The sequence below is a fragment of the Myotis yumanensis genome, unplaced genomic scaffold (assembly GCF_028538775.1).
Source record: "Myotis yumanensis isolate MYYU_CA2020_CCGP unplaced genomic scaffold, mMyoYum1.0.hap1 SCAF_6, whole genome shotgun sequence".
NCBI classification, from domain to species: Eukaryota; Metazoa; Chordata; class Mammalia; order Chiroptera; family Vespertilionidae; genus Myotis; species Myotis yumanensis.
In genome coordinates, this window is record NW_027223757.1 from 36,864,002 (window position 1) to 36,888,912 (window position 24,911).

Below are 24,911 nucleotides of genomic sequence, written 5' to 3' on the forward strand. Positions count from 1 at the left end.
TTCTAAAACCTAGGAGAGGTTGCTAAGGCAATAAAGCCCTAAGTATCATAAACAGCAGAATCCATAAAATAATTTCCCCAAAATATCATGAGCTCCATTATCCAGCCAGTGGCATTGGGGGTTTGGCTGGAGCCGAGGAGGAAGCCAGCATGGACCTGCCCTCTCCTCCTCCCTCCACACTTCCTTCCTGAGTACACAGAAGCGAGTCCCCACCAAGAGTCCTCTTCACACGGCATTCTCAGGTGTCTGCAGCCCCTGTGTTCCTACAGCCTGGGACTCCTCTCTCTCAAACCATCCCAGCTTTTCACTTGATGTAGATTTACAGCCCTGAACCCCAAACTGAATGATGCTTCAAGCAAGAATAATTGATTTGAGTGACTTGTATAACATACATATTTTATTAGGTGGAGGTGGATTCAATTTTTTTTGAGCTTTAAAAAAAGATGTATATCTACAGATAGTCATAAAAAGATATTCATGAAATGAAAGCCAAGACCACTGTATACAATATGAACTCATTTTTTGGAAATGAAATTATATGCAGCAAATCAAAATGCTAACAGTGATGACCTCTGAGTGGAGGCTATTTTTATCCTTTTCAAAGAGATATGTGACAGGAGCCAATAGCTATCTTCCAATATCCATTCTTCCTTTATTCTATAGGAATAGAACCTCTAATATTTGCTCGGCCCATGGCTACCTACAATAAATAGTGTAATTCTAGGCCTTTCTTACAGCTAGCCGTGGTCATGTGAATGTTCTGGCCAGTGTGACGTGAGTGGATGTGTTGTGCAGCACCTTCCAGAAGCTGTTCTTGGAAGGAAGGGGCATGCCCTGCTTCTTTCTACTCCTTCTTGCTGGTTGGAATGTGAGCATGTTGGGTGGAGCTGCAGCAGCCATCTTGGACCCTGAGGTGGAGGCCACCTGCTGAAGGTGTTGGAGCCACAAGAGAGGAGAAGCCTGGGTCCCTGATGATTGTGGACCATCCGACCAGTCCTGGACCCCCTATATCTACATGAGAATTATTTTTCCTCTTCTGTTTTATTTAAGTCACTACTATTTTGAGTTTTCTGTCACTTGCCAGCTGAACCAAATCCTAGATAATACATTTGTATATTTTTAAAGCCATGAAATAGATAGGGGCATATTGAGAATTCCAGTCCAAGTTCTGTTTATGGAATAATTTTTCTGGCTGCAAAATTTTTCATTGATAGCACTTGTCCCAAGTTTCACTTATACCTGCTCCCATATTCTGTTCAAACAAACTGCATCAAACCAGCACTTAACACTGTTCAGTTTTTATATCAAGAATACACTATCCCATCCCTAGTCCATGGGCTGTCTTGATTTTAATTCAAAAGGCTTCACAACTCTCCTGGGAATAAGATATTGATGTAAAGATTTCGGGATATTTGTAATAGCATTTTAGGTTATGAGAGGCCTGTAAGTTTGAGGCCAAACCAAAGATGAAATGGTCTAGGCAGCCCTTTCCTTGCCCAAGTGAGGTGCTTCCATCAACAGATTAAGACTGGGACCTGTGAGGACCAAGAGAAAAGTCAGTGTGTGTGTGTGTGTGTGTGTGTGTGTGTGTGTGTTGCAGCTGTGTGTTACATAAGCTTTAGTGGTGTGTGGTGTCGGTATATAGGTGATACACACGTGTTTGTGAGGTGTTTGCATGTTCATGTGTGTTTTGTGGGTATGTGTTTGTTGAGCCTATATGTTGCATAGGGGTGTGTGGGGGAGATGTGTATTGTGCTCCTGTGCCACAATGGTGTGGTGTGTGTGCATGCACATTGTGTAGGTGTGTGTTTGCAGTGTCTGGGTGTGTGAGCACGTGCTTGCGCACACACGTGTGTAGCGGTGTTATGTAACAGTGTCAGCGGAGACGCCTCGTGTTGCTGGGCCCTAAAGAAGGCTGCAGTTGATTTAGGAGCCATGCCAGGACGATCAGTTGAACCTCACCCCTGCCGCTTCTCCTCATATATTTCTAGATCACAGGCGTCCCCATTCATTTCTAACAATCATGTAGTGTTTACATTACGTTTGCTTATCTAAACTGCAGGCAATTTAATTTTAACTTGGCTTCACTTCAGCTGGTACTTTCTGCTTTCGCTGCTCCAAGTGACTAAAAGTAATTTTTAAACTTATTTTCCCCCCAAGCATTTGCTTACACTATGAAGGGAAAATTATCCTGAAACATAAGGAATATTTAAAATAACAAAATAAAAGGGAGCTATCAGATGAAAGAATACTGATGTTAATGAAACACAGGGTTGACATTTCAGCTATTCTCACACACGTAGTGTGAAAAATATTCTTCAGCATCCCACACATCACCACTATATTCCCACACAGAACCCATCACCTTTTGCTTCTCCGTTCACTTACCACAGTGGCTGGAATTCCTGAGCAGATCTTGGTTCACAGGGACCCTCTAAAAGAGGAAAAAACCCACACCTTTCCTGTGGGAGTATTTACAGATTACATTTCTATACAAGTAGAGATTCCTGATTCCATGGGATCATCATGCCCTTGTGAAGTTTTTCTCAGAAATGAAGGTGCTGACGAGGTTCCCTGTGGAGAAAATGTCCCTGTTTCTATGCTGTGTTGGGGGAGGATCGGACGGCCCCTAGGTGGTGCTGTTGAGCACTTTCTGGGAGGTGCACTTGCTCCACTTTGGGATGAGGTGGGCGCAGGGGCAGGCAGGTAGGCATGTGGAGAGTTTCTAAAGCCTTCTGCCCCTCCTCACTACCATTGGTCAAATCTAAAAATGCGCCCAGACTGTAAGCATGGGATCATTGGTATGGCCATTATGCACACAACCCTAGCAGGAATAGACTAGTATGCATATGTTAGACTGAGGTTGGAAGTCTCTTGTTCAAGTATAAGTATTGGGATTTGAATCCAGGCAGTTTGGTTTCAGAACTCTGCTCTCAACTCTTCTGCACACTTGCAACACAGGTCATGCAGGAGCCAGGTGTGTGTGTGTGTGTGTGTGTGTGTGTGTGTGTGTGTGTGTGAGAGAGAGAGAGAGAGAGAGAGAGAGAGAGAGGTGATTGCCACAGACTTGACACCTGTTCTGAGAGGCTTAGCTCAGGAATGAGCTTGGCCAACAGCCCAGCATCTTGGTGTGATGTTGTTGTTCATTTTAATAGAAATAATCTCATGAAGTAAAGAAAATTCTCTCTCTTCAAAATGTTGACTGGTGTTATAGGGAGAAACATGATCCTCTGGTGAGAATTTCTCTCAGCCCTCACAGGCAATGAGAGAATCCATCAGGACATCCTTTGGGCTCTACTTTCAAAGGAAAACCAGAAACTGACCACTGTTCACCTCTTCCATGGCTAGCCCTTGACCATGGAAGGCTAGCCCTTTCATTCTTTCCTCAGACAGAACTGAATGCAATTCTACTGCAGACAGAATGAAGCTTTTATAGGGTAACAGATTCTGCTCCTCCTCTACTTTCTCATCCTGTGGGCCCTAAATGGCTTGCCTCCCCCCTTTGCCCTCTCTGAACACAGCTACAGCTTTCCTTTTCTCTAACGCCACTCCAGCTCCACTGGTCTTGTTCTTCCTCCAACATACCAGACTCTCCCAACCCAGGGCCTTTGCATTGGCCATTCCCTCTACCTGGAATACTCTTCCTGTAGATATCGTGACTACCTCCCTCACTTCAAACCTTTGCTCAATCACATCCTCATTCGCATGCACTGTGTCTACTCTAAAATTGCAACTTGCACCCCCACCCCTAGTTTTCCCCCTTTCTACTTTTTCCTGCTCTATCTTTTCCCCGTGGTCCTTATCAGCTCTTCACATATTATATAATTTAATTATTTATTATGTTACTGTTTATTGTCTACCCCCACACAGGAATATAAGTTATTGGTATTGTTCACTAACGCATTCCAAGCACCTAGTACGGGTGCTGAATATTTACTGAGTGAATAAGGAGGGAATCTGCAGGCTGCAAACACTGGCCTCTGTGGAGACCTCAGGAAGCCTGTCACAGGCCACATGAGCAATGGTCCAGGGCCAGGGACGGGGAGAGCTGACAAAGCATCCTGGGCTCCGGTGGGAGGCCCTGTGTCTCTGCACGACGGGGGGAGGGGGGGGGGTGTTGGCTGAACCATCGCTGCATCTGTGCAGAAGCAAAGGGCTCTAGCCACAGCCTCACACTGCATGCCGACACTTTGGGAATAAATGTACTAAAAACAGGACCGTTGGCAAATGTCATTTTGTCTTACTCGTTGCAGACTGCCTTAAATGAGGGGATATATGTCAAACATAGCACAGTGCTTGGCACATTTTAAGTGTCTCATAAAGGTCGGTTGTTCTCACGATATCTGCCTATAAATAAGGGAAGCCTCCTCACTGCCTTGAGCTGTGGCTCCGTTTCTCCTCAGCAGCTCCCTCTCTGCCTCCTGCCTTCGGAGCTATGCTTGGGTTCAGCAACCAGGCGCTATCTAGGAAGGGACTGAAGCTGAGCTATACATATGCAAATCTATCTGTCTGCCCAGGGTGTTTGGTCCTGCGGAGGGAGACATGTAGGCCCAGGAGGCAAGACCGGGGAAGCACATCACCTCTCCGAGCCCAAGGGACCATTGAGTAACTCACTCTCTGGTTCAGTGGCCTTCAGCTTGACGGGCTGCAGGTAAAGTGAGCCAATTTCTTCAGCAGCCATAAATTCCACCACTTAAAAATATCCCTAGCTCCAGACCATCTCTAGATATCAGACCAAACATCTTAATAGCCCATTCAACTGAACCTTTCCTAGCTGCCTGCTTCATACATTGGCACAGGTTCAGCTTTGGGGTAATGGGAGTAGAAGAGGGCTCCATTTCCATGATGTTTCCTGTTGATTTTATTTTATTTTTTTGGCTTAAAACAAGACACATTTATTCTCTTGCAGGTCTGTAGGTTAGATGTGCCACACGGTCTCACTGGGCTAGAGTCCAAGTGTCAGCAGGGCTGCACATCTTCCTAAAGTTTCCAGAAAAGATGGTTTCCTTGCTTTCTCAGCTTCTAGAGCCTCTCCCACGTTCCTGACTCCTGGACCCTCCATCCATCTTCCAGACCAGCAATGACTCATCCCTCTGACTTTTCTTCTGCAGTCACATCTCCCACTGACTATAGTCAGGAAAGGTTCTTTGCTTTTAAGAATGCACGTGACTAGAAGGGGCCCACTTAGATAACCCAGAATACTTTTCCTTTCTCAAAGAACTTAACCCAGATTACATCTTCAAAGTCCACTCCCTTGTCAGTCCACTCCCTTTCTATGCCCCTGATTCTATTATATTCACCAGTTTATTCTGTTCATCAGATTTTTTATTCACTTGATTTTTAGATTCACTTGTTGATAGATATGTATTTGTTGTACCCAACATCAGCTGCCTCCTGCCTCCTGCCCCAACCCTTTCGCCATGTCAGGTGTCATATTTCTAGGTTTCAAGGATTGTGACATGGATATCTTTGGGGTTTCTTATTTCGCCAACCACACCATTAAGACTGTCTTTTGGTTATAAAAGACAATATATTGAGGTGCATGGAAGGCTACATACCCCAATTTCAACTCTTTTTCTCCAAATTTAGCCTTTTTTTGTGACCTCTTGATATGTTTTTAGAAGACATTGCTAATTGATTTTGTGTAGAATCCTCCTATTCTGACGATTCTGGCATCTTCTACTAAGGAGAACGTGACATCTGTCCTCAACTTAGTGTTGCTGGGATGCACAAAGGGTTCTCTTTAAATGCAAAGGTGAGAGACACCAGCCAGGCCTGAGTGATGGGGAAGATATTATACCAATTAGAAGCAGCAGTGGGGACTGGGGCATGGTATCCAGTCACCCCCAGGGCCTGTTGTCTGGCATGAGTGTCTTGCCGGTGGCCCACCTAATAAAGGGCAAATCTAAATGAGGGCAAAGCAAAATCTGCCTCGGTGCTGAACAGACATGGAGAAAAAGGACTGATAAGTGTCTGACTAGTAAGGTGGGTAATGTCTAATGGATCATTCCAGAGACATATCTGGAGAAAGTTGTGGAAGATCTGAAGAGGGAGCTTGTCTTCCAAGTGCCCAAATGGCTCAGAAACATAAACTAGTTGATTTGCTGCCTTGAGTGACAGCGGATGGTAAATAAAGAAGTTCAGGAACATGGATGCAGAAGGGGCAAGAAGGAAGGGCAGGGTTGAGGCTGGCAACCCCTGTATGGATGTAGGAATCAGTGAAAAGCACTAGGAATGATTGAGATGGTCTCTGTGAAGCACAGAGTCTGCTGTAAAATTGGAAGCTCTCTGGGGAGTCCGGGAAGCCCCATTCCCCTCCGTTTGGAACTTTGGAAAATGGGGCCATGAGAATTCTGAGCATCTTTCTCCCACCTCAATTTCAGAAGGTGGCACTGCTTTTCTCAAAAGTTGATTTCAATTACGAGTTGTACAACAACACACCAGCTCTCTGGCCAAGTAATCTCTCAGGAATCCAGCCCACGGGTGGCCCACATTTTGTGCATAACCAATAGGGCACATTGAACCAGTAGGGGAGTGCCTGGTTAGAACCTACTTTTAGTTTCATTACCTTGACACTAAGGTTACTAGTAGATCTGATCTTGAAGCTGCATTTTATAAAGCAAAGAAAGGGACTGTGACCATGTTCAGAAAGGACAGCTGGCCTCCTGACAGCAAGGATGGATAAACTACCAGAAACACAAACTCTAACTCTGAGAGCAGCGAAGGCTGGGACTTCAGTGTAGGCGCAAATGCCCTCTGCTCTCAGGATCTCTGGAGGGTTTCCCGTCCTCAGCGCAGCACAGTCACACTCGCTTATGATGATGACCCAAACTCATAGCAAAGGTCAACTTAAATAAAGCGCTTGCTTCATACAGAGGCTGTGTTATGTGTTTTATTTATTTATTTTAAATGTATTTGTTTTTACATTTTTATTGATTTTCCAGAGAGAAAGGGAGAAAGAGAGAGAAACATCGATATGAGACAGAAACATCCATCAGCTGCCTCCTGCCTGTACCCCAACCAGGGATCGAACCCACCAACCTGGGTATGTGCCCTGACCCCTAGGTATGTGCCCTGACTGGGAATTGAACCCCCTTTTGGTATACAGGACAACCCTCCAACAACTAAGCCACACCAGCCAGGGCTGTATTATGTGTGTTAGAACTCTTCAGTAAATGTGATCAGTATAAAACTATTTTAGTACTGAAAGCTACTGAGAAACTCTGCTACCTAGAATGACACATTTCCTGAGAGCACCTGAGGGGCAAGGTTTGCTGTTCTGCGGGAAGTGGAAGTGAGCCGAGGGCTTACACAAGTGTGGCTGCTGAAGCCGGCAGCATATTACGATCGCTGAAGGACTCTCTAATGTATTTGAAGATATTGTCGAGCTACAGAGCTTGCCATGCATTGGAGGGTAAAAAATCAAACATTGATCAGCTGCCTCCTGCACGCTCCCCACTGGGGATGGAGCCTGCAATGTTTCACGGAGGAAATGGTCAGCAACTATACATGAAATGTGTGAAGCCAGACAAGGACTGGGAACTGACTACTAGCAGAAAGGAGTTCATGTGAGGTTTTGACAACCAGCCACCAAGTGCTGGTGATTTCTTCTTCAAATTATCTCTCAAGTCAACCCCTGCTGCTCACACCGTGGCTTCAGGACACCACCTTCTCTTGCCCTGAAAATGCAACAGCCCCCTCTCATCACCTCTCCCCCTCATCCCCTCTCCCCCTCATCCTGCTCCCTCTCTCCCCCTGATCCTCTCTCTCTCTCTCTCTCCCTCCCTCTCTCGAACCGAACCTCAGACCCTTCAGTCCGCAGGCCAACGCTCAATCCACTGAGCCAAACCAGTCACGGCTGTTCTCCTCTCTTCTTTTTCCCTATTAGAAGGAAAGTGGAAAGGCAGAGGGTTTTGAATCCGTACCAAAAGGAGGGAAAAAAACTCTACTTAGACACAGAGCAGTCTAAGTAAGACCCCAAAGGCTTGAAATGGTGTACAAGTTGGGGGATTATGATGTGTTCCAACCATAAAGTGAAAGAAAGGATGTAAGGAGATGAGGTTGGAGAAAGAGGTCCCAGGCTGTCCTCACATGGAAGTCATTACAAAGCCTCTCTTTCCCACACTCCCTCCTCACTCTCTTTCTCCCTTTCACCAGGTTCAACTATTTGCTTTAAAATAACCCCTCAATTGAAAACAATTCAGGAAGGAAGACTTGCAACATAAATGGCATCTGTGAATGCTCTGGAAATTAATCTGTTATATACATCATTCTTTTTGAGGTTGTTTTATCCTCCTTCTAAAGAACTCAGAAACTCAATGGCAACTTCAAACAGAACCCAATTTAGTCCTGTCATTAGACCAAGAGGGTTTTATTCTCCCTGGTCCTCTGTCAGATTTTAAATGGATGTGGTTTTATTCCCTTCTCATAACTGGAACATATCCATCTACAGCAAGATCTCACTTTTAAATGATGTTGTATTTCAAGAGACCTTTTAAAGGGGAAAAATAATAGCTCCACTCTCGACAAAGCTCATGGCTGGAAAGTAAGTCTATTTATCTCCAAAGATTCAACAAATTCTTATTAAGTGTTGGGCCCAAATTCTTGGTGGCTAGAGGAGGAGGTGCGGTTCAGAAGGGGGACATGACTTGCTCAGAGTCACATAGCTAAGTTAGTGTGTCACCTGTGTACTTTCTTTCTTCTCATAGCTATTGGATACTTTCCCTAGAAGTGAGACCCAGGCTCTGGTTGGAACAAGAATTTCTATCCTATGCTCTTCTGAGATATAGCACCCTAGAGAATTAAAATGTCCAGCTGTTGCCATCGTCTGGTGTAAATCTCTCTATGTTCACCTGTTTCCCTTGGGAGAGAGTGACTCACTGAACCTTGGATGAAAACCCCACATAGTCCAAACCTTGGTGATCTGTTTGGTTTATTAAATAAAAAAAATAAATAAAAAAAAAAGAAAGAAAGAAAGAAAGAAAGAAAGGAGAGAAAATTGTTCTTTAGACTTAAAATATCTAACAAATATATTTATGTATTTTAATTAGGGCATTAATTAGATAGGTCGATGGTGCAGTGTAGAGTCCAGGAATAATCTCAAATACATTTGAAATTTTACTTTATATTTAAAAAGTCATCTCAGATCAGTGCAATACAGCTGGATTTTTCAATAAATGTTGCAGGGATCATTAATAGCTGTCTGGCAATAATAAAATTTATTGGTAATTCAAGATAAATTCTAAATGAATCAAAGACAACATTTTAAAAAACAAGTACCTATGGAATCCAGGGGGAAATTGTTTATATCCACGAATGAGAAGACCTTTTAAAGTATGATACAAAATCCAGAAGTTTTAAGAGGAAAACTATAAAATGAATTAAATTATATAAAAACCATAAATAAAGGCAAAGACAAGTGGCAAACTAAGAAAAATACTTTGCAACTCATATAAGAGGAGGGGCTGATTTCCCTAATATGTAAAGAGCTTCTACAAGACCCTAAGAAAAAAGACCAACAGTGCAATAACAAAAAAATAGGTTATTAACAGAATTTACAGAAAAAGGAAATATCAGTAGCTGCTCAAAAACATGAACTATATCTAGCTTTATTTATTAAAAAAGTAATGCAAATTAAAACTATAATGAGATGCTATTTTTACCTACCAAGCAGGCAGATTTTTTAAAAAAATATTTTTTTATTGATTTCAGAGAGAAAGGGAGAGGGAGTGAGAGCACTGGGGATCGAATCCACAATCCCAGCATGTGTCCTAACCGGGAATTGAACCATGACCTCCTGGTTCGTAGGCCGACACTCAACCACTGAGCCATGCCGGCAAGGCCAGGCAGATTCTTTTTTTTTTTTTAATCTTTATTGTTCAGATTATTACAGATGTTCCTCTTTTTCCCCCACATAGCTCCCCTCCACCTGGTTCCCACCCCACCCTCTGCCCTTTCCCCCCTCCCCCACTGTCCTCATCCATAGGTGTATGATTTTTTTCCAGTCTCTTCCTGCACCCCCCACACCTCTTTCCCCCTGAGAATTGTCAGTCCACTCCCTTTCTATGCCCCTGATTCTATTATATTCACCAGTTTATTCTGTTCATAAGATTTTTTATTCACTTGATTTTTAGATTCACTTGTTGATAGATATGTATTTGTTGTTCATAATTTTTATCTTTACCTTTTTCTTCTTCTTCCTCTTTTTAAAGGATACCTTTCAGCATTTCATATAATACTGGTTTGGTGGTGATGAACTCCTTTAGCTTTTTCTTATCTGTGAAGCTCTTTATCTGACCTTCAATTCTGAATGATAGCTTTGCTGGGTAAAGTAATCTTGGTTGTAGGTTCTTGCTGTTCATCACTTTGAATATTTCTTGCCACTCCCTTCTGGCCTGCATAGTTTCTATTGAGAAATCAGCTGACAGTCATATGGGTACTTCCTTGTAAGTAACTAACTGTTTTTCTCTTGCTGCTTTTTAAGATTCTCTCTTTGTCTTTTGCTCTTGGCATTTTAATTATGATGTGTCTTGGTGTGGTCCTCTTTGGATTCCTTTTGTTTGGCGTTCTTTGTGCTTCCGGGACTTGTAAGTCTATTTCTTTCATCAGGTAGGGGAAGTTTTCTGTCATTATTTCTTCAAATAGGTTTTCAATATCTTGCTCTCTCTCATCTTCTGGCACCCCTATAATTTGGATGTTGGTACGCTTGAAGTTGTCCCAGAGGCTTACACTATCTTCATATTTTTGGATTCTTTTTTGCTTTTTGCTTTTCCAGTTGGGTGTTTTTTCTTCTTCATATTTCAAATCTTTGACTTGATTCTTGTGATCCTCTATTCTACTGTTGGATCTCTGTATAATATTCTTTATTTCAGTCAGTGTATGCTTAATTTCTATTTGGTCCTTTTTCATATCCTGGAGGCTCTCACTAGATTTATCAAGGATCTCACTAAATTTATCAGCAGTTTCTAGAAAGTTCTTGAAAAACCTTAAAAGTGTGGTTTTGAACTCTATATCCAGTAGTTTGCTTTCCTCCATTTCTGTCATTTGTGACCTGTTTCTTTGTCTCTGCATTTTTTATGCTTCCCTGTGTTGATAGAGTGGCTTTGTGTGCTAGGTGTCCTATAGGGCCCAGTGGCACAGCCTACCGAATTACCTGAGGTGGACACTCTTGGTGCACCCCGTTGTGGGCGTTGTGCACAGTCTTGTTGTAGTAAAGCCTTGATTGTTGTAGGTATCACTGGGAGGAATTGACCTCCAGGTCCATTGGCTGTGAGAATCAGCTGTGTCTGTGGTGGGAGAACTTCTGTGCTGGAGACACCCTTATGGGTCAAGACTTGCTTCAGTGGGGCTTTGGTGCTCACTGAATCTGCCCCCTGAGTGTGTCCCTTATAGATCTGAGGAGTTGTATTCTGGATGGTCCCACTCTGACCACTGGGTACACTGGCTCTTGGATCTCTAAGGAGGTACTAATTTAGCCTCTACCTGAGGCTACCCAGAAGGAGCTATGGAGAGATCTGCAGATTCCTCTTCTTTGTTTGGGGTTTGGAGATGCCCAGATGAGGCCCAGCTGTGAAGCAATGCAAGCTGCTGTGGGGCCTTGGGCCTTCTTTTGGATGTTCTGGGTGTCTCTGACCCAGCTGCAGCTTGTTAGGTAATTTTAGATTGCAAAGGGCCAGGCCATTCATATGCAAAAGCCTCTGCTCACAGCTTGGGTGGGGCGGGGTCTCGGGGAATCAACAGAGTGGTGTAAACAGCTATGGATGAGCCTCAGCCCTGCCCTAAGAGGCCCCTGGTCTCAGTGTCCCTCGGTAATCGCTTCAAGTTCTGCCCGATGCCAGACAGTCCAGTTTCTCCCCATATGAGTCTGGGTTCCCAGAGACTCGCCTGGAACTGGAGTTGAGAGCAGTCAGGAGCTTGAGACTCCCTCCCGATTGAAAAAGACAACCATGTCCTCAGTTGCCAGCCCTTTCCGCGTGCACCTCCGTACCTCTGCACCTCTGTACCTCGTTACTTCCGCACCTCCTCTGAGTCTCAGCGTGCTTTTCTCTTTCCTTCTAGTTGTAGAATTTCCACTCGCCAGCCTTCCTGTGGTTCTGGATGATGTCCGTTTTGTCTTTTAGTTGTATTTTTTTTAAAGTTTTGTTTTATTGCTTACAATATTACAAAGAGTAGTACATATGTCTCCTTTTTTTTCCTCCCCTTGACCTTCCTCTGGCCTTCCCTACGCCCCAGTGTCTTGTTTTTAGTTGTATTTTTGAAGTGGTTATGCGAGGCAGCAATTTCTGTTGTTTACCTATGCTGCTATCTAGGTTTCTCCGGTAAATTTTTTTTTTAAATTTAAGTCAGAGATAATTGCTTGCTGGTTTGTTTTGGACAATTTATTTTCTTACTTTTTCATTCAAAAAACTAAAGTAATATTTGCATAAAGGGAAATGCACAAATACTAAGTGTATGATGCACTGACTTTGACAAATTAACACACTCATGTAATCAAAATTCTAATCAGACATAGATTTCCATCACCTCAAGAAAATTCCCTCTTTTTAGGCCTTCTCTGCCTTCAAACACAACCACCCCCTGACTTCTACCATCATAGATAAGTTTTGCTTCTTCAAGCTTTATCTATAATAATAAAAGTGTAATATGCTAATCAGACTGGATGTCCTTCCAGATGACCTTCTAGATCAGCAGTTCTCAACCTGTGGGTCTCGATCCCTTTAGAGGTCGAACGACCCTTTCACAGGGGTCGCCTAAGATCATTGGAAAACACATATATAATTACATATTGTTTTTGTGATTAATCACTATGCTTTAATTATGTTCAATTTGTAACAATGAAATTGGGGGTCACCACAACATGAGGAACTGTATTAAAGGGTCGCAGCATTAGGAAGGTTGAGAACCACTGTTCTAGATGAAGCCGGGGCTGCAGTGGTGGGATTGAAGCAGCTGCAGCGGCGAAGGCCTACTCTTGCATGAATTTCGTGCATTGGGCCTCTAGTATAAATAGAATCATGTAGATACTTGCCTGTATCTGGCTTCTTTCACTTGGCTTCATGTGTTTGAAATTCATTTATTCCATTGTTTGAATCAGTAATTTTTACCTTTTTATTGCTGAATAACTGACTGGATATCTTACAGTCAAATATTTACAGATAAATATTTATTTATCTATTCACCTTTGATAGATATTTGGATTGTTTGCAATTTGGGGCAATTATGGATAAATACTACTCTAAATACTTATGTATAAGTTTTTGCAAACATGTTTTCATTTTTGTTGGTAAGTACTTAAGGATAGAATGACTGAGTCATATGGTAAGTGTGTGTTAAACTTTATAAAATGCTGTCAGACCCATGTATGAGAGCTTCAGTTTGTCAGCATGCTTGTTAACACTTAGCATTTTCAATCATATTAATTTCAGTCATTCTGATGAGCTGAAGTGATATCCATAGTGGTTTTAATTTGCATTTCTCTAATGACTAATGAGGTGCAGCATCTTTTCATGTGCTTATTGACCCTTTTATAAATTTTCTTCTGTGAAGTGTCTGTGGAAAGCTACAATTTTATTGGGTGGGGGATACAGAGATCAAAGTTGGGGGTTGCTGAGGGGGCTCTAATATGTGGGAAGATTGACACGAGGGGACTTTCCCTTGGGTCTGGCCACCAGGTGTTGAAGGGTGAAGGGCACAGTGTGAAGGGTGAGACATCGTGAAGATGCAGATGCTTTCTGGCTGAGAGCTGAGTGGGGATATCAAAGATTGCACAGCGCCAGGAGACCTAGGAGTTTGGACCTGGTCAAAACAGAGAAAACTTCCTGTTAACCACAAACATTCAAATGAGACCTAAGAAAGGCTGCATCTTAAGAGAAAGGACCACACCCAGGAGTAAGGGACCTGCCCTAAGACAAAATACACTCCTGGAATAGGCATGACGATTTCCCACACTCAGTTGTTCTCCTAGACTTAGTTATGGGGTACTTACGAGGTGCCAGGTAGGTAAGCTGTTCTGAATGTTTTACTTCCATTGATTTGATTTATCATTCCAGCAATCCTGTGAAGCAAGTAGTGTGTTTTTTTTTAACTCCATTTCACAGATGTGGAAACTGAGACACTAAAAAATTAAGCAACTTGTCCAAGGCTACACAGTTTATAAGTAGCAGAGCTGGGACTTGAACTCATGTGAACTGACTCCAAGGCCCACATGCTTAACCACAACCCTATTACTTCACTTTCCCCTAGGTTTTTACTTACAGGCTGAAAAATCATTGTCTGTTCCCCTTCTCTTCACTTCCGGTGACCATGATTTTTGTTTAGAGTCCTCATCCCTTGCCTAGATTTTTAAAATGATCTTTTATAGATTTCCCTGTCTCCCTAGTTAATCACAGAGATATTTCTAAATTGCAAACCTGATCAAATAAAATCTTTTCTTCTGCTCAAAATCCTTTAATGACAGCACCTAAGATCTGTTATGATATGGTGTCCACCTTTCTACCTAGAGTTTTCCCCAGCACTTTCTTTAGCTCACTTTCTTTTTGTTTCTTATTCTTTTTTTCAGCTTTAATGAGGTATAATTGACAAATTAAAAATGTAATATATTTTAAGTGTACAATGTGATTATATATATACATCTATCTATATAGATATAGATATAGATATAGATATAGATATAGATATAGATATAGATATATTTTAGCAGAAGGCCAACAGCCAGGTCCCTGGGCTAGCACCCTCACAAGAAGGAGAGATTTCTCTTCTTTGTTCTTAGACAAAGCTGAGATTCTACTCAAGGGTTTTATTGTTCTCTGCCTGCCTCCTTTGCATAACTGTTTTTCCCTGGCATTGTTTTTTCCTCGGAAGGGTGAGTTCACAAGACATAACTAAGCACAAAGAGCTCTTCAATACTTCCTGGGTTGGAGGGAGGGGGCTCCTTGGCCCAGATGTGTATGAGCAGAGGAGCACTAACCCCAGCATCCTGTGCTCATCTCCTCCCTTTGCCCACAGAGCACCAGTGAATAGGAAGGAAGCTTTGCTAATGGAGGTGCAGCTGGGCCAGCTACCCACCTTCCCACTCGACCTTGCCAGAAAACTGTGCCAGTAGGATAGCTTTTGTTTTTGCTGTTTAAAAAGTTTTCCTCTTTAAAAAATTTTTACCAAGATTTTGAGAAGGTGACAAACATGCAGCTTTGGGGAGGTAGGAGGAGGAATCACAGATCAACCCCAGTGACCAGTGTTGGGGCAGGAGCCTTAGCCAGGGCTTGGCCAGACCAATTTGATTAAAGCTGGGCTGTCAAGGTGCTTCCTGCAGAGGGAGCAGCCTGTCCTGTGGCCCTACCAGGAAGCTCCAGATCCCTCTGCCTGTTCCTGGGTCAGGTATGCCATCACACTACCCCTCACATCTGTACTTTTCCTTCACAGAACTACCAGAGTAGGGTTCTCTTATGAATGGTTACCTCCTACACTGAACTGTGAGCTTCCAAGGAAAGGATGTATTTGTTGTATCCAAATCCCAGCCCAGTGCCTGACACATAACATTTGTTGAATGAATGGATGAATGAATGGATGAATGAATGGATGGATGGATGAATGAATGCATGGATGAATGAATGAATGAATGAATGTTGTTGAGCTGCACTTGGTAACCCCTGGAAGAGGAAGGGTTACATGAATTTTTTTTAATCATGATGTTTTGTCCCTCTTTCATCAGCATGGCACTGAGACAAGGCTACTTCTGAGCTGGTTGTCCAGGAGTGGAGGTGATTGACATTGACACTCACATGCCCAGTCAAAGTCAGCTTCCCCATCTTTGCTGTGGACAGTACCAGGCACTGTGGCAGGGAATTGGTCAGAGCTGAATTGTGTCCCCCCAACTATCATAGGTTGAAGACAATGTAACTGTATTTGGGGATAGGGTCTTTTAAGGAGGTAATTAAAGTTAACTAAGGTCCTATGACCTAAATGAGTTAAATGAGGTCCTAATCTAATAGGACTGGAAAGGCCATGTGAGGATATGGTGAGAAGGAGGCCATTTACAAGGCAAGGAGACTGGCCTCAGGAGAAACGAATCCTACTGACACATCGATCTTGGATTCCCAGCCTCCAGACCTGTGAGAAAACATATTTCTGCTGCTAAGTCACTTAGTCTGTGGTACTTTGTTATGGCAGCCCTAGAAAATGACTGCAGCACTTGACTGTAAAAATAAGAAGAATGAAAATGTAAGGAAAAGAATCATTGTTTCTATGGGGTCTGGAAGACCTCGAGGAGCAGTATTTCAGCTGGTCGTGAGGACATGAAAGAACTTTAGCAGATGATTAAGGAGCATCTTTTGTTGCCAAGCGCAGCTGGAGGCTTTCTTTGTGTGATTTCCCTTGGAGCGGACTGCATCCCTGGGAGGTCTTTTATTCCCCTTTCCAGATGAGGAAATTGAGGCTAAGTAATTTGTCTAAGGTTTTGCCATTAATAAATAGCAGAACCAGAATTTGAACCCAAGACTACTTCAGACCAAAGCTGCTGCTCTTTCCATTATACCAGGCGTGGTGTGTATCTCATGATGATAATGATAGTAATACCGACAATAACTATGAGCCTGGAATGCAATACATTGCACGCATCGTCTAATTTCATCATCTCCAAAAAAGAGATATTCTGAATATCTCTATCTTACAAATTCCAAAAACAGGCACAGAAAGGCTTCATAAAACTCATTCAAAATCATACATCTGGTAAGGGGTGGAGTTAGGACTTGAATCCAAGCTGGTTTCAGAATCCATGTATTTAACCAATTTTTTTTCAGATGTGCACACATATGGAGTTGGAGAATGAAGAGTGGGACCAAATGTTGCTAGTTTTATCACTTTAGGCTGAAAGTCTTTTAGGACAAGGATTGACTAGAAAAATTCTGAGTGTGAGCAGTAACAATAGTAATAATCAGCCATGACACAGATAGCCAAATGTTTGCTTATTCAGGGCAAACCAATTAAGCCAGGGACAGTGTGTCTCCCTGCATCGCCTCTGCACCCTCAACGGCACAGCATCTCGGTGGTTCTGAGACTGAAGCCTCTGTGAACTGAGACCAGAAGCGGGTGACTTGGTGACTAACAACCCTAAGGTCCCTGCAGATCCCTGAGCCCTCAGCCATACAGCCCAGTTTGCTACAAACTCTACATCCAATAGTCATCTCTTGGCCTGGGAACGAGAACCAGGGTTGGAGGTCTCAGGTCCCAGGAACCTGTAGCTCAGGGCAGAGTGAGGCTGTCTGGTTCCTGCAGCAGCAGGTAGCCTCTCCCCAGCTCAGCAGCCTGTGGGGTGGCAGAAGTGCAGGAAAGCTCCCTCTTGGCTATGATGACTGGTGAGTCTTCAGTGCTCCATCACTGTGTGTTAAAGGTGATCATCAGTGCTCCATCACTGTGTGTTAAAGGTGATCATCAATGCTCCATCACTGTGTATTAAAGGTGATCATCAATGCTCCATCACTGTGTGTTAAAGGTGATCATCAGTGCTCCATCACTGTGTGTTAAAGGTGATCGTCAGTGCTCCATCACTGTGTGTTAAAGGTGATCATCAGTGCTCCATCACTGTGTTAAAGGTGATCATCAGTGCTCCATCACTGTGTGTTAAAGGTGATCATCAGTGCTCCATCACTGTGTTAAAGGTGATCATCAGTGCTCCATCACTGTGTGTTAAAGGTGATCATCAGTGCTCCATCACTGTGTGTTAAAGGTGATCATCAATGCTCCATCACTGTGTTAAAGGTGATCATCAGTGCTCCATCACTGTGTGTTAAAGGTGATCATCAGTGCTCCATCACTGTGTGTTAAAGGTGATCATCAATGCTCCATCACTGTGTGTTAAAGGTGAATCATCAATGCTCCATCACTGTGTTAAAGGTGATCATCAGTGCTCCATCACTGTGTGTTAAAGGTGATCATCAGTGCTCCATCACTGTGTGTTAAAGGTGATCATTAGTGCTCCATCACTGTGTTAAAGGTGATCATCAGTGCTCCATCACTGTGTGTTAAAGGTGATCATCAGTGCTCCATCACTGTGTGTTAAAGGTGATCATCAGTGCTCCATCACTGTGTGTTAAAGGTGATCGTCAGTGCTCCATCACTGTGTGTTAAAGGTGATCATCAGTGCTCCATCACTGTGTGTTAAAGGTGATCATCAGTGCTCCATCACTGTGTTAAAGGTGATCATCAGTGCTCCATCACTGTGTGTTAAAGGTGATCATCAGTGCTCCATCACTGTGTGTTAAAGGTGATCATTAGTGCTCCATCACTGTGTTAAAGGTGATCATCAGTGCTCCATCACTGTGTGTTAAAGGTGATCATCAGTGCTCCATCACTGTGTTAAAGGTGATCATCAGTGCTCCATCACTGTGTTAAAGGTGATCATCAGTGCTCCATCACTGTGTTAAAGGTGATCATCAGTGCTCCATCACTGTGTTAAAGGTGATCATCAGTGCTCCATCACTGTGTGTTAAAGGTGATCATCAGTGCTCCATCACTGTGTGTTAAAGGTGATCATTAGTGCTCCATCACTGTGTTAAAGGTGATCATCAGTGCTCCATCACTGTGTGTTAAAGGTGATCATCAGTGCTCCATCACTGTGTGTTAAAGGTGATCATTAGTGCTCCATCACTGTGTTAAAGGTGATCATCAGTGCTCCATCACTGTGTATTAAAGATGAATCATCAATGCTCCATCACTGTGTTAAAGGTGATCATCAATGCTCCATCACTGTGTGTTAAAGGTGAATCATCAATGCTCCATCACTGTGTGTTAAAGGTGAATCATCAATGCTCCATCACTGTGTTAAAGGTGGGTCTGTGTAGAACAGGCCAAACTTTGCTTATCTCAGTGCCCAGAGTTCCCTCAGAAATGGACCCAGGGCCTCCCTGACTTTCTATTTCTGCTCTCCTCCCCAGCAGACGTCACTGGAGCCCAGGGTGGTTGCTAGACAATGAGCCATCTTGACATCCTCCTTCTGGTTTCTAGACCTCTCCACTTGAATCCCTGTGTCTATGTCCATCTTCCCTGAAGCAGAGATCCTGTCGTTCTCCTATGGGGCACCTGGGTTCTCTCTCGAAAAGAGCCAGTCACTGCCCTTTGGGGCCTTCATCTTCCAGTGTTGCTAGTGTTTCCATTTTATAACATTAAAAAGTGTATTCCAGAGGCAATTCTTTATGGAAAGATTTATTAGTTCATGCATGGGTTATCTGGAAGTCTTCTTCTCTCTCATGCTGTTACTTTCTGGCCATTTTCTGCTAGGGGTCAGAGGTCTCAGGTACAGAAGAGTAACCTACGTGCCATGATTTTGTTGCTACTGGTTTGGAAGTGAAGGGGACCAGAACATGGCACTCTAAAATATGCCTCTTTGGCATAAGGATTATTTTGAGCTGAAGGCAACTGAGGAGCGGCAGAGGTAGTAAAAGTGGAGCATAAATTTCCCTTTTTAAAAGGAAATTTACATTTGGAAAGGAAATTTCAGTGTGTAAAGGTATCTCCCTCTCCCACAGCAGGAATAGGAGAAGGCACTTCTTATCAATGGAGAAGGCGCTGACTTAAATCTGCATAGCAAACCTTACTAAACAACCCTTATTTACTTTTCTTGGTCACCTTCTCATAAATTGCCTCCCCCTACCCAGAAGCTCCAAATCCCTCTCCCTTTGTTCAGACTCTTTTCCACACTTTGTTGCCCTTTGGGTGGTATATATAAGCTCCCAAGTTCTAAATGCCTCCTTAAGTCTCATTTTTCTTGTGTTCATAATTAAATCTGTCTTTTCTCTTGTTAATCTATCAGTTTGATTTGCAGGCCCCAGCCATTGAACCTACAAGGGTAGAGTAAGAGATTTTTCCTCCTCCTCAGTTTTGGCAACCATGAAGGAACAGCTGGGACACCCCACTTGCTCTAGGCAGTGGTTCTCAACCTTCCTAATGCTGCGACCCTTTAATACAGTTCCTCATGTTGTGGTGACCCCCAATTTCATTGTTACAAATTGAACATAATTAAAGCATAGTGATTAATCACAAAAACAATATGTAATTATATATGTGTTTTCCGATGGTCTTAGGCGACCCCTGTGAAAGGGTCGTTCAACCCCCAAAGGGGTCGCGACCCACAGGTTGAAAACCGCTGCTCTAGAGGCTGTAGCTGAAATCCTGGGATGTCTGACAAAAGGTAAAAACTCTTATTATGTCAGCCTGCCAGATTTCTGCCTGAAGAGCCCACAGAGGGCAGTTAAGAGTCTCTTTGTCTTTTTCTTTCCAAATTCAGATTAACAGGAGGAAAACATTGGAAAGAATTCATTATCTCTGCATTGTGACTCTTGTGAATTTGGTTTTGAGTGCTCATTGGTTATTGGCCCTCTCCTTCCCAGGGTGGTCACTGCTTTCCTGGTTGTCTTGCTTTGTGTCCTGAGAGCTTGGTTGGCTTCCTGCCTGCCAGGCAGCACAGGTTGGTTGGCCTGTGTCTATAGATGGCCAACCATCAGGCTGGAGGCCTGAGAATTGGTAGATGACCCACAGAAATGTGAGTTGTACCCCATTCTGATGTCCTCATGCCAGCCCTCAGAAGGTTTGTCATTCTCAGTTTTGGCTATCTTTGGGAATGACTCTGGGTCATGAGGGCCGCATCTTTTACATTGTCTTTGGGAAGGCCTCTTGTGTCCATGGGTAAGCAATAAAAAGACTTATTGGTTTTGATTTTGAATCACAATTGGAATAGGTATAGCTTTGGTTAAAAAAAAAAAAGCCCCAACCCCTTTTCATTTGTCAAGCCCCTACTCCACTTTTTGTTGCCCTTTGGGGTGGTGTATGAACTGCTAAATTCTGTTTCTGTATATAATAAAAGCTGTTTCCTTTTCTTGTTAATATGTCTTTTGTCAGTTTAATATCAAGGGCCCCAGAAGAGAATCCAGGAGGGCAAAGGAAAACTATTTTTTCCTTCTCTACAGGAGGCAATGTGTCATTGTGATACCATTGTAATTAGCTAGTCTACACTAATAAAAGAGAAACATGGTAATTGGCGTACGAACGCTACCCTTCCCATTGGCTAATCAGCGTATCCTTATGCAAATTAACTGTCAGCCAAGATGGCGGCCGGCAGCCATGCACTGAAGCGAGCAGGGAGGCTTGCTTCCTCCAGGGACTGCAGACTCCAACGTTCCCGCCTCACTTGCCGGACTCTCAGCTGCAACTCTAAGCAACTATTACTATGTTGCAAATAAGAAGCTAAACAAAACCGGCTTTCAGTCAGCCCCGGACCGCAACATTGTATCCATGTTTTCAGCAGCGAGGCCTCAGAGCTAAAGCTGGCCCAGAATAAAAAAAAAAAAGAAAACAAGGAGCGGTTGGGAGCTTCTAGTCAACTGCCAGCGGGAAAACAGCCCTCAGCCCCTCAGCCAGCCTGGCCAGGCACCCCAGTGGGGACCCCCACCCTGATCCAGGACACCCTTCAGGGCAAACCAGCCAGCCCCCACCCATGCACCAGGCCTCTATCCTATATAGTAAAAGGGTAATATGCCTCCCGGCACCGGGATCAGCATGACAGGGGGCAGCGCCCAAACCCCCTGATCAGCCCTGCTCTGTGCCTGATAGGGGGGAGCTCCCCAATCCCCCGATTGCCCTGCGGCTCTGTGTTTGACAGGGTGCAGTGCACCAACCCCCTGATCGGCCCTGCTCTGTGTGTGACAGGGTAGAGCCATAACCTCCCCATTGGCCCTGCCCTGAGTGTGACAGGGTGCAGCGCCCCAACCCCCTGATCTGCCCTGCTCTGTGTATGACAGGGGGCGGTGCCCCAGCTCCCCTATCAGCCCTACTCTGTGAGTGAAAGGGGGGAGCTCCTCAACCCCCTGATGGGCCCTGCTCTGTGAGTGACAGGGGGCATTGCCCCAACCCCCCTGATGGACCCTGCTCTGTGAGTGACAGGGGGCATCGCCCCAACCCCCCTGATGGACCCTGCTCTGTTAGTGACAGGGGGCAGCGCCCCAACCCCCTGATCGGCCCTGCTCTGTGAGTGACAGGGAGTGGCGCCGCAACCTCCCCATCGACCCTGCCTTGAGTGTAACAGGGGGCGGTGCCCCAACCCCCCAATCAGCCCTACCCTGAGCGTGACTGAGGGTGGCATTGCAACCCCCCGATCCGCCCTGCTCTGTGCATGATGGGACGGCGCCCCAACTCCCCAATCGGCCCTGCTCTGAGCCCGACCAGGGGCTGCACTTAGGGATTGGGCCTGCCCTCTGCCACCCGGGAGCAGGCCTAAGCCAGCAGGTCATTATCTCCTGAGGGATCCCAGACTGTGAGAGGGCACAGGCCGGGCTGGGGGAAACCCCGCCCCCCCCCCCCCCCCCAGTGCACAAATTTTTGTGCACCGGGCCTCTAGTTATTAATAATAGGAAAGGAGCAAAGGGGAAAGCCAGACATTATAAGCATGTCATCTGGGCAGCTTCACCAGGAAGCTGCAATTTCACACTCCAGGGAACCACCAGCCCATTTCCCACAGATCACTGGGGAAACAGGTCCAACAAAGGGGAGACAGATGCATGCACCATGAAGTTGGGGTGACTAGGGAAGGTGGCTGTCAGTAGCACCTGGGAACAGAGGTCATTGGCCAGAATGGGTGTGGCCACTGCAAACCCACAAAAATTTGGGAATATATAATCCCCTAAACAAAGAAATTCTTTCTCTTGGCTCTTGGCTTTTGGTTCGAGGGGCTCTCTTGTTCCTGCTTCCTTGCAGTCACCCTTGTTTCCTCCATAGCCATGTTGCCCTGCAGACCCCACATGCAATGGACTGATGGACTGCAGAAGGGAACACATGCTAAGCTAGCTTGATGTTGGATTGGTCACTGCTCCAATATGGGACGGAAACTCTGGACACTGACTCTGATTCTAGCCCTATTAAAGCCAAAGCTGCACTTCTTCATTGATGATACAAGCAGACATGGGACCTTGGAAACTCTGGGATGTAATTCCACAGAAATAAAAATCACTCATTCTCCCATGCGAGTCTTGGAAAATTCTTCTTCTTGGGATATAGCAATAATTCCACTCCTACAAGCAACAGGTGGGGATGAGGACTTCTTCCCACCATTACCACCGTTAACAATTAAGTAAACAAAGCTTTCTCAATTCTGTGGTCAAAGATGAACAGGTGGCAGAATGAAGAAGTAAAATATTAAATAACCCATAGTGACCCCCACCCCAGTCTTTTCACTCTTCAAGAAAAGGAGGTGTGAGCTATTCCATCAAGAGGACCTGCAAGGATTTCCCAGCGCTGCTTTGTTCCTCTTCGGTCTGCTTTACTCAGTGTCCTCCTGTTCTTCTGTCCGTCTGGATTTCAAACCTTGTTTGCACACCTCTGTTGAAACTCGTAAGGAACACAAGACTCAAGAAAATGCCAATTAACCGGTAAAGTGCTGTTCAGCAGCCTTTTAAAAACCAATGGGAAGATTTCTATGAAATATCCCAGAACATATTCATGCATTTTTTTTTCTGGCTGGGTTCCACCTAGCACATACCTCATGGCTCCACCCCCAAAAAACAACATCCTTTGGAGTCCACCACTTCTTCCCCCCCAGCCCCCCGAGGCTCTTTCCTCCCGATATCCTTTGCTGCTACCTAAAAAGTCTGTCCTGATGGAGGCGGGGTCTGAGAAATGTCCAGGCACTGCACTAGGTACTTTCTCTACTTTTAGCACTAAATCCGTACAATAGTCCTACAAGAGATAAATCCTGGCTTAGAAATGTGGACACTAAAAGACAGAGGTTAGGGGTTTGTTCGTTGTCATACATCTGGTAACACCCCCAGCTGATTTCCTCTGTTCCTCAGCCAATCCTTTCCACTGAGGGTAGAGTTCCCAGAGCTATTGAGGCTTATGAATCCTCACTATCCATGACAATCTCTGTAGCTCAAGCATGGAAAGGAAGGGAAATGGAGGGTGGCAGCTAGAGCTTTAAGCCCAGGTGCTAAGACTTCCATGGCTGGCAAAACAAAACAGAACTGACCAGAGAGCCCAGAATACACCAGAGGCATAAGACAAGCCAGCAGGAGGGGAGCAGGTTTCAGCCTCTTCCATTCCTTGGATGTCCTTGGGACAGTGTGGAAACGCAGCCTTGAAGACGCTGGCTATATTTTCTGAACTGCAGATCTGAATGCTACATGGAGGTTACGGTTAAGAACATTATCATTTCCTTTTCAAGGAGAATTTTAGTCTGAAAAGGAAGAATTCACCTTCTGTACTCAGTGATCCAGCTGAACTGCCACCTCCTTGTTGCTATAGGAACCATTTCCTACACACTTTCGGAAACACTCAGCGTGGGTAAACTCTGCCATTGTTAATGCATGTACTTCCACTGGTTCAATTAGAAAAAATGGTTAGATGGTCGCCTACCAAAGACAGGAACTAAAGACCTCCTTCAATCCCATGTCCAATCGTAGGGATGCCTGCAAACTCTGTCCTGCAGGGCATTCACACTTTCCCTTCAGGCTACTTTCCTAGGTGAACACTGACTGGTGAAGGGGATGTTGGTGATTTAGTTCAAGCAAGTGTACTAGTGACTATGACTCACCCTAGAGGCCTTGGTTCAGTACAAGCACTAAGGGTATAAGCACAAAGGAGCTGCAGATGAAGAGTGGTGTGTGTACATACTCATTCACACACACACACACACACACACACACACACACACACACACAACCCCTATTTATTTGATTGTTGTGCTCCACCGCATTCCCTGCCTGGAGGTCAGTAGAAATTCACTGAACCTTAGAACTCAGGCAAAGGTTGCTTCTCTCTGCCTTGAGACCCAGTCTGTACACCACTCTTATTTTGCATTGGTGCCCTGGCCAGTGTGGCTCAGTTGATTGAGCGTCATCCCGTGCAATGGGAGGTCACCATTCCCAGTCAGGGCA